Source organism: Prosopis cineraria, unplaced genomic scaffold (genome assembly GCF_029017545.1).
Source record: "Prosopis cineraria cultivar Desert tree isolate PC_DT_omini unplaced genomic scaffold, ASM2901754v1 PC6, whole genome shotgun sequence".
In the NCBI taxonomy this organism is placed as follows: Eukaryota; Viridiplantae; Streptophyta; class Magnoliopsida; order Fabales; family Fabaceae; genus Prosopis; species Prosopis cineraria.
In genome coordinates, this window is record NW_026555337.1 from 22,757,629 (window position 1) to 22,768,328 (window position 10,700).

Genomic DNA, 10,700 nt, shown 5'->3' on the forward strand with positions numbered 1-10,700 from the left:
CTAACCAATGTTTGCAAATAGTAATTAAAAAGAATCATTCATATATAAAAATAAAAGTTCTAGAACACACAAATGTATAACCAAAAGGAAAAAGTATATTAGCTATAACATCATAACTTGATGAAAAATTACCTGGTATATTGGCTTAAAAAAATTAAATCTTAAATACATAAAAGATTAAATTTGTCACACAGCAGTTATATTGAGAATATTTTCCATGTATTTGCTAAATATATAATAAATTTTGTCTAATGCTCCAAGTGTTCATGCATGGTAAATCATTTTTAACAAATCTAACTTTTAAAATTTAAAAGAAATGTTTTGGGATCATCCTTTTAATTTTCTATAAACTTGTTAAAGAACGACTTGGAGACCCTTTCTTCCAGGGGACATATATATATTTATATGATATAGCCCGTCTCAAAAAATAACTCAAACATGATAGAAAATTACACATTATGTGATTATGATTAGTTGAAAGCATACCTTCAATGTTATTTCTACTAAGGTCTAGCTCTTGAAGTTTTGTCAACTTTCCAATATTCCTTGGTATATGGCCGGGCAACTTGTTAGCACCTATAGATATAATTTTCAAGTTTGATAGGTCACCAATTGTTTGAGGAATATTTCCTGCAATATGATAATTAAAAAAACCACATTATTATGAATTCTCATGTATAAGATTATGATAAAAGAAAAATAAGTAACAAACATAATTTTATGAATGTTCTTTTTTTTTTTTTAAGTTATTGTGATTATGATATAATAACTCTTGAATTTGTATTTAAAAGAAACTAGTGTCCGGAAAAATAATGAAGTTCTTAAACCAAACAAAATTGTTTTGTATATAACCTCTAAATTGTCAACAAAATATTATAGGACAAAACAATTCATTAACACAAATATACAAATTTTTAAATTGTACTCGTTTATTATAGAGCATAAATGATTAGATAAATACAAAAACAAAAACTCAAATATGATAAAAAGTTACACATTATGTGATTATGATTAGTTGAAAGCGTACCTTCAATGTTATTTCCACTAAGGTCTAGCTCTTGAAGTTTTGTCAAATTTTCAATACTCCTTGGTATCTGGCCAGACAACTTGTTAGCACGTTGATATATAATTTTCAAGTGTGTGAGGCCACCAATTGTTTGAGGAATATTTCCTGCAATATGATGATAAAAAAAGCTACATTATTATGAATTCTCATGTATAAGATTATGATAAAAGAAAAATAAGTAACAAACATAATTCTATGAATGCTTCTTTTTTAAGTTATTGTGATTATGATATAATACTTGAATTTGTATTTAAAAGAAACTAGAGTCCGGAAAATAATGAAGCTCTTAAAAAAAAACAAAATTGTTTTGTATATAACCTCTAAATTGTAAACAAAATATTATAGGACAAAACAATTCATTAGCACAAATATACAAATTTTGAAATTGTACTCATTTATTATAGTGCATAAATTATTAGATAAATAAAAAAAAGGTGCATTGTTGCGGGCTTGCATTGTTCTGTGCAGAAATGGGGGAGGCAGAATGATATAGATTAGGAACGGAATTAATGGTGTTTAACAAGAGTAAACAAGTAAGTTTAAATTGCTAAGATGCACCTTTCAGAATCTTTGATATAGTATTTTTTTAAAAGAGTTAAAAATAAAATTAAATTGTGTACTTTTGAAAATTTTGTGACGGCTTATGTAATATTAATAAAATTAAATATAAATGAATATATTTCACTCTAAAAATAAATCATAAATAATATGAATATTTTCTAACAATATATATCAAAATTCGCAAAACACTTTGATCATAATGACTCACATATATTAAAAAATTAGAATTACCAAAAATAATTATAATATAAAAAGGGGTGAAATAGTGTATATTGTGTATATATATATATAATATTAATAAATTATTAAATTTGTTGAATTTATATCATTATATCACTTCTAAATCATTAAAATGTGAATTCATTTTATATTATTTAGAAACTTTTTTTATTGAAGTACATTTGTAAAGTTAATATGTTGTTAATATTTATATATTTGTATTTTTAAGTTTTATATTCTTGTACTTCATCTATTTTCTAATATAACATTTCTCTCAAATCATAAAATTAATTTTTAAAATATTGATAAAAAATTAAAAAATAAAATTCAAATGAAGATTGCCTAAATATATAGTTATCTTTTAAAAATGTATGGTTTATGCCATCCGTACATAAAATCCTTGTGTGTGAAGAGTTGTTAGTTTCATAGATTGATTACACTTATAGAGTAATACAAATTCTAAAATTAGTCAAAACGGTAATGGTTATTGAGGGGTATATAGTAAATACTAAATAGTTTAATTAAAGCCAAAAAAAAAAAAGCTTGAAAGCCAGTAATGAATATTTAATTAATTTCTACCCATCATATGTTTGATTTATTTATTCCAGTGGCTGGCCCCTATATGATATAGCTTGAACTTTTTCTTTTGATGTTTTATACCAAACATTTAAAGCCTAATATTAGATCCTACAACAATAATTATAAGATTCAAAACCAGTTCATTTGATGAAATATAGGAATTAATATATTTTAAAGAAACCTGCTATAAGAGAAAATCTTTCTTAACTTTATATTTATTACTTTATGTATTCTACTCTATTCAGCAAGTGGGCTGTTTTATCACTTCCTGTATTAAATGAGCTGCAAGTAAATTTATCCTTATAGGGAAGGAAACCTCAAGCTTATATTTTATTTTTTTATGTTTCCTTCTTATTGTTGCTTCTATAAAAAGCCACCATGCAGCACATGTAAGAGAGTTCTTAGACCTTTTGATTATGAATGAATACTAGAATATGAAATCCCTCTCTCTCTCCCCTCTTCGTCTGCCTCCTTCCCCTCCACTACTCTGTTTCTGTTATACCTTTTCCTCTTTTGTTCAAATCAGTGCAAGCGTGAGTGTGTATGTGTCGCATCATCATCTAAAAGATTAGGTCCCCTTCAATCAAAAGCTAGTTCCATGCCTTCTTATTTCTTTCCATGCATCTCAATTAAAACTCTACTGATGTCAATAGGCAAAATGAAAAACACAAACACCTACAAAATTGTTTGAAATAATTTAGAGAAAATATAAAATTATCTGACATTATAAAAACAAAAAGACCTATTAAGGTGTTGTATGACAAAGACATCTGCTCAAGTGAAGATGAGTCAGAAATAGTTGGAGGTATTTTTCTAAAAGATTGTTCCCTCTTATATGTAAAATCTTTAAATGTTGAAGCCTTCCAATCTCAAGTTGCATAGATCCATGTATAAAATTTAAGGTCCAATCTAGTGTCTCTAACTTTGACAAATTTGATACACTTGGAGGAATAATGCCCTCAAAACTATTACTATGAAAAATCAGGTGCTGAAGAGCAAATAAACCTCCAATGCAAGCTGGAATTTTCCAATCAATTAATTAATAGTAGGGGTTTTAAAAAGAAAAATTAAAAGTTAGTTTTAAAAGTTTAAAGGTGAGGGGGTTCATCTGCAATTATCTCAAAGTTCAAGAAGGTTTAATGCATTTTTGCGTAATAATATATCATAACTTTTACCAAATCATAATTGATATAATGTATTCTTATTTAACTTTTAGAATAATTTTAAATAAAAATCTTAATCTTTAAATATTTTAAAAATCCTAAATGAAAATAATGTATACTTAACTATTTAAATATGTATTATTTTAAAACTATTATTGAGAAATATTATATTTGAAATTCAAAATATTAATTTTTTTTTTGAATTATATAGGAATAATAAAGCCGAATCGAAGATAAGATAAAAATGAAAGTTGAAAAAATAAATGAGTTTTGGGTTAAGTGAAAAACAATACCTCAACTCACTTAGATTTTAAATTAGAAAATTTTCATTTAAATCCCGAGAAATTTTTATAGCAAGTTTCCATTGCTTTTTGGTAAATGACCTGAAAGAAGATTGACACTTCTAGACACAATCAGGAATACTTTATTTATAGCACAAATTGTCTAATCCCATTAATAAATCACATATTAGTCAAGCAAAGGGTATTTCCAATATGTTCACATATTTTAAGAAAATATTTTTACATTGTTAACTTGTTAAAAATCATAAGGTTCCAATTCTACCCTTTTTAAATCAAAGGCATGACTCTAGAACCAAAAAAATAATTTTCAGAGAAATAATCCTCATTGAGCTTATGATATTGTATGACTCAGGAACCTTCCATCTTAATCAATTTACAGCACCTTCCATATTACACACACACACACACACACACACACATTTCAACTAATGATTTCACGTTGTCTTGCAATTACGCTTAAGAGTGGACATATATGTAGTCTAATTTTTTTTTTAAATTTTTCAAAACGAAATCAGTGATAGAATTAATATAATACTTATGTGAAATTCATTAGTATTTTTTGGGGGACTTCCAAAATTGTTTAATTTAGCTATAATAGAATATAATTGTAATTGAATTGATTGTAATATATTAATATAAATTTAGTTTTATGCATCAAACCAGTAAATTAAAAAATTATAATGGGACTTGTTTTACTAATTTTGAAAGAATAAATGGCTCAGCTTTTTTATTTCTCCTAAACTTTTTTACTAATTGTTTAATTGTTTTACTAAAGTTGAGTTTCGATAAGATTATTGATATTGATTTTTTTTTATTATAGTGGGAATGTTTAAGGTGTAATGAAGAACTTTCCATATCAAGCTAATACAGGATTACTAAAAAAAAACAAAGTGCACTAATAATTAATAACGGGGTCCAAATTAAACGGTGATGCAGGAATTAATGTGACCTAGTTATTTCTTTGTTTTTTATAGGAAACGCAAGTTAACCTAAAACTGACCTCGTTATTTCTATCTTGTTTATCCAAACCTTGTTCTCTATTTTGTGTTGAGATTTTATTATATTTATTGCAGCTCAGTATTCTCTTATGACTTAACATATGGTATCAAAAAATTAAAACCATATAGTTTATTATTATTATTGTTATTGTTATTATTATTTAGGTATGCACAAGTAATCCTTTATTGAAAACAATCTTATTTAAAGCACAATCAGACACTAAATATGAGCATAAACTTAGATTCATATCTTGATTCACAATATTGGGAGTGGTACCTCTAATTGGACTTGACAATGTTTGAGTCTGACTGAATTAGATAGCCATATAAAATTCTTGTTGTTGTTGTTGTTGTTGTTGTTCTATGTTTATGTATATTGTGTAACAATAAGACCTCGTAGATTGCAAAACCAACAAGGTGACAGGGCATGGGACTTCTAGAAGAAGAGAAATAATGAGGTGTTGAATCCAAGAGGTGGGAGTAAGAGAGATCATAGCAAGAAGCTCATTCCAGGAGAATTTATGGCATCATAATGAGTTCTTCCAATTGCCATCACTTCCTCCACCAAAAAAAAAAATGGCAAAGGCCTTAGTTCCATTGAACACCAAATGGAAGACAAGATTAGATATTTTCAAACTCCAATCGATGATTAAATTGGTAACATGTTCCCTCCCATTACGAGAACCATAGTCAACCATCAAACTACAATTTTGGGATCTCAATGCTTAAGCTTTATTTTTGTAGATGTGGGTTTGATTGCAATTTTAGAAACATTAATGAATATAAATACCAAATTTTGATGGACAACGTTGATATGTTGAAGTTGAGTGTCTTACTTTCTCTTTTATATATATACAAGGAAGGGTGGAACGTGGAAACGGGGCAGTTGGTTGCGAAGCCTGTTAAAAGCCTTTTGGGAAAAAAAACAAGAAGAATTTAAAAATTATAAAATAATGCCTAAGTTTTATTTACTTTATGCTTCTTTCCAAAGTATGTTTTATGTTAAAAATAAATTGATTTGTTGAGGAGAATTTTTGTTTAGATGAAAATTAAGGAAGTCCAATTTGTTTAACGGTCTTGATCAAGACCAATGTCCAATGCATAAAAGTGCAATCAAAATATATTTGGTAAGATTGAATTTAGAGATTTGGCATAGTGGGGAGTACATACCTGTGAAGAAGTTGTCTCCTAATATAACTTTTTGAGTTCCTTGCATTGTGTCCAATCAGATGGTATAGCTCCAAGTAATTTGTTGGCTTGAAGATCCAAAGCTTGTAAATTTGGAAGCCATGACATATATTTGAGGGAATACCTCCCGACAAATTATTCCAACTAAAATCAATCTCTTGCAACCCAGATATATTAAAGATAGTTGATGGTATTTGGCTAGAAAACATATTGGTGTCTAAAAATAAAATTTTTAGACTTTTAAGATTACCAATCTGTTTAGGAATGCTTCTTACAATGTTACATCAATAAAAGATCCATCAAATTTAGTGTAATCCACCAAAATATAACTAGATCTTGAAGTTGGAAATAAAAGAGAATCAAGTAAAATGCAAGATAACTTTTGAAACTATTGGTAACTTATTCTTTCTGAATTTTAGAATTAAGACAGTGTACAAGAAGTATTAAAGCCAATTTGGGACCCTTGGCTATCTCATTAATGAGTTCGCCCCCAATATTGGCATTTGCTAATCATAATGAATTTAATATTTTAACTAACAAATGGCTGAAGAAGATAAAAGGTTATAATGCTCTTGGACCCCAATCATGTAGTTGCAAATTTGTTATAATGCTATTTCAAATAAAATTATATCTTAAGAATTTTGGTTCCGTGCAAATGGCAATTGAAGCTAATAGGCAAGAATTTTATTGGCACAATTATGACCAAAGTTGTAATATTCAAAGGTAACACATCTTATATATAATAACTAATAATTAATTTCATAGTCAATATATATATATCACTTGTATTTATGATTTTGATTACTGGATTTTAGAATATATAAATCCTACATTGTCAACGAAAATAGGCATTAAAATTCACATATTTTTTTTTTTTTGGGTCAAATCACATAGTCAATTTTAGATCAAAGGAGCTTTTCAAGATGGTATTATTCATCATTTGGCAAACAAAAAACTATGGGGTTAAGTAATGAACTTAAACTTGCTTTAATGTGCTGCCAAGAAAAAATGTTTTTAATCTCAATTAAACAAATATGATATATGATAATGATGGGACACTTACAGTACTTCAACATTAATATATAATATTATCTCCAATATGAAATTATAATGAGGGTCTATATAATAATTATGTAAACCATAACTTTCCACAAATTTACCTTTATAAATTCATATCTACCACAAAATGAATCAGAATCATAAATTTGGCAAACAAGTTGAAGAATTAACTTGGAGGGCATAGGCTTAGACTCATTTAAAGGAGTCCGAGCTAAAATTATAAAGATGTTTGTAGCAAAGAAAAAGATTCTACAATTCAATAAAAAAATCCACCTCAGACAAACTTAAAAAAAAATTTATAAACAAGCATTCTAAACAAGCTATGATGGAAACCAAAAAAAAAAAAAAACGTGTTAAAAAAGGTGAGGGAAAGAGAAGTCCTAGCTAGTAGTATTAAAGAAAAATTCATTCTCAACAAAAAAATTTCCGCACGATATTGCCCCAAAACTTAGCATTCTAAACAAGCAATGAGGGAAAGAGAAATCCTAGTAGTATTAAAAAAAATGTTGATGTGGAAAACAAAAAGGGAGCTCACAAGGACAAAGACAAATTTATTCGTTCAATAGCTCTAATCTATCTATGAAGAGAAGTAAAAGAAAACTCTTCATGAGAATAAGTGTAAAATTAAAAAACTATAAAGAGACTCAAAAGAAAAGAGCATGAATGGAGTTGGAAGGGTAAATCTTCTTGGAATCAAAAATAGTTTTATATATTTACTTATGTTTTCAAGCCCAAAAAACAGAGGTAAAAATAGTAACACTTCCCTCTTTGATGGACACCAAAGTGTTGGAAATTTCACAACACAATTCTTGTGTATGTGAACTACAAATATGAATGTGTAGTTGAGGGATCTAAAGTACAACGATCAAAGATAATGAAGATATAAATGTAAATAATGACTTCCACATTGCTTTCAAGAGCACCAAGACTCCAAAAGGTAGAAAGCAAGACAAAGAAAATCATGGGCACTTATGTGAATGGGTTCATATTTTTAAATTTAGAAGATCACCCATTTCCTTGGAATTGTTCTTTGGGATATGATTAAAAAACCCAAATGTAAACGGACAGAAAGGAAAAAAAAATGTTTCCAACAAAGGCGCTGATAAATTTATTTAAAAAGCTAGAAAATATTAATTAACATCTAGGGCCATTATTTTTATACTTGTAAGATTGCAAATTGTTTCAGGAATATCTCCTGCATACATGAAAACATAAAAAAGCACATCATTAAGAGTGATGATGCATTATAAATCGTGCGGATACAATTCATGTGATAGGCATCATACATGGAAACTGAGGGATGTTTTAGGTGGGAATGAATTAATCAAAAAACATACTTTTTGTTTAAAAATACTTAATTATCACAGATATTAAGTATATCATGATTTCATAGTGTAATAATTTATTTTTAGAGTCATTAGAACTGTTTGTCATGATGCATAATAAACCACATGAAAAGAAAAACATGCTTTTTTACATGTGCTGAAGCTTTTCAATACATTTTTTGTAAACTGAAATATGGACTAAAGAATTAATTGGATGCAAAATGATTATAAAGAAATAAAGCTTTACACAATACTCCAAGTCACCAATATACAATAACAGCTTCATCTATTCCAAACGAACAAAATACTCCACAAGACATCTTTGCTAGCATTTCTAAAATTATTCGAAAAGAAAGCTTTTTTTGGCCAACAAAAACTAAAGACTTATTTTTATATTTAAATTGTTAGAAAAGAAAATTTCACTCATACACAAATTTATAAACAAAAGGAAAAGTAGGAAAAGAAAATGCTTTGTTGTTCATAGTAATAGTAAGAAAACAACTAGAGAAAAAAAAAAGCTATAGTAGGCAGAATATCATAACTTGATGAAAAAAAATACCTTGTAAATTATTATAATCAAGATATAGCTCTTGAAGCATGTCCAATTTCCCAATTCCTTCAGGTATATCACCTATAAAAAAAAATTTAAGGCTTAAAGATAGATAATTTAAATTGGTCATAGATATATCTATTGAGAGAATATTTTCCAATTTATATGATAAAGACATAAGAAAGATGGCTTATTAATCCTACAAGTGTCCATATATGATGAATCATTTTTGCCAAATCTAACCTGTAGTCCCTTATTTCCAGTCACCGGGCCCGTGTGTGTGTGCGTGTATGATGACATGGCACCTGAATGAAATTCTCTTTTCCGCATTTGTCTTTTACATCAAAGACTATACTGCCACATTAATCAATCTATTCTACCCACGAAAAACAAAAACAATTATAAGATCCAACGCTGCTGGTTCCTCTTATGCATTAAGTAAGGAAAAACAAAATTTACACTTTAGACACGTCCTTACAATCATCACTTAAAAGAACAATATTTAATGGTTACTTTTAGATAATCATTTATAAGTAACACCAGAATTTCACACACATAATACTTTGAACCTACAAGTAAACACATAAGACAGAGGTTAAGACTCTAAAATGGCAGCTTGTACAAGACTTTGAACAATTACCAAAAATGCCATATATTAAGAAAGTAAGATATTGGAAGAATTACAACAAGTGCCAAATAAGGATGAAATTAGTCAAAACCCTAACAACGCTTGCAAATCATAAGCAACATATTGTGTAGTAATTGTTCGAGCAATTTTGCATGGTTTTAACGTAACTACAAAGAGATTCTATAAATCATCTGAAGTGACAAATTGTCTAGCTAGCTAAAAGAGAATTACAAAGAACATTGGATTATTGTATCTTAACCAAATTAAAAAATTATTATCAAGAATATATCATTGAAAAATAATAGTTACAGAATTATCAAACATTAATTTTCTCAGGGAAATTAATTTAAACAAGGAAGTAAACTTTTGCAAATCTGTTTTCATCAAGGCGCAAAATGAGCTAACTTTAACAATTTGAATACCCATATAGGAGGGCACGAAGTTGGAAAGGCAAATATTCAAAAAAATAAATAAATAACAAGGAAAATATGTGTTTTGGATATATGCAACAGACTTACAAAAAAATTATTTTTTCTTTTATTTCTTAAATAGCTATAGATTTCACCACCGCCAAAGTTTATATCATATAAAGTTTATAAATTTTTCATTTCAAAATGTTTGATGAGGACACGTTTGGTTGAAGGAATAGATTGACTTCAGATGAGATTTGTGAGGAATATATATTTAATTATGGGGAAATGAGCAAATTACCCCCTAAATTTTAGGTTCAGTTGTACTATATATTCTCAACTTGTTTATTGTACAAGTTGTTCACTCAACTATTGAAAACAATGTAATATGGCCTCTATCATTAATAAAAGTAACTTTGACCATTAGTGGACTATAATATTATATAAAAGGATTTTAAAAATTATAAAAATGACCAAAAAGATTTTTTGGTCCTTTTTTGTAATTTTTGTCCTTGCTTGTAATTTGTAGGTTCTTTTATGCAATTTTTGAGGTCATTTTCTTTCATTTCATAGTCACTAACTGTCAAAACTAACTTTTGTTAAGGGCAAGGACAAGACTGTATTATTTTTAAAAGTTGAGTGAATAATTTGC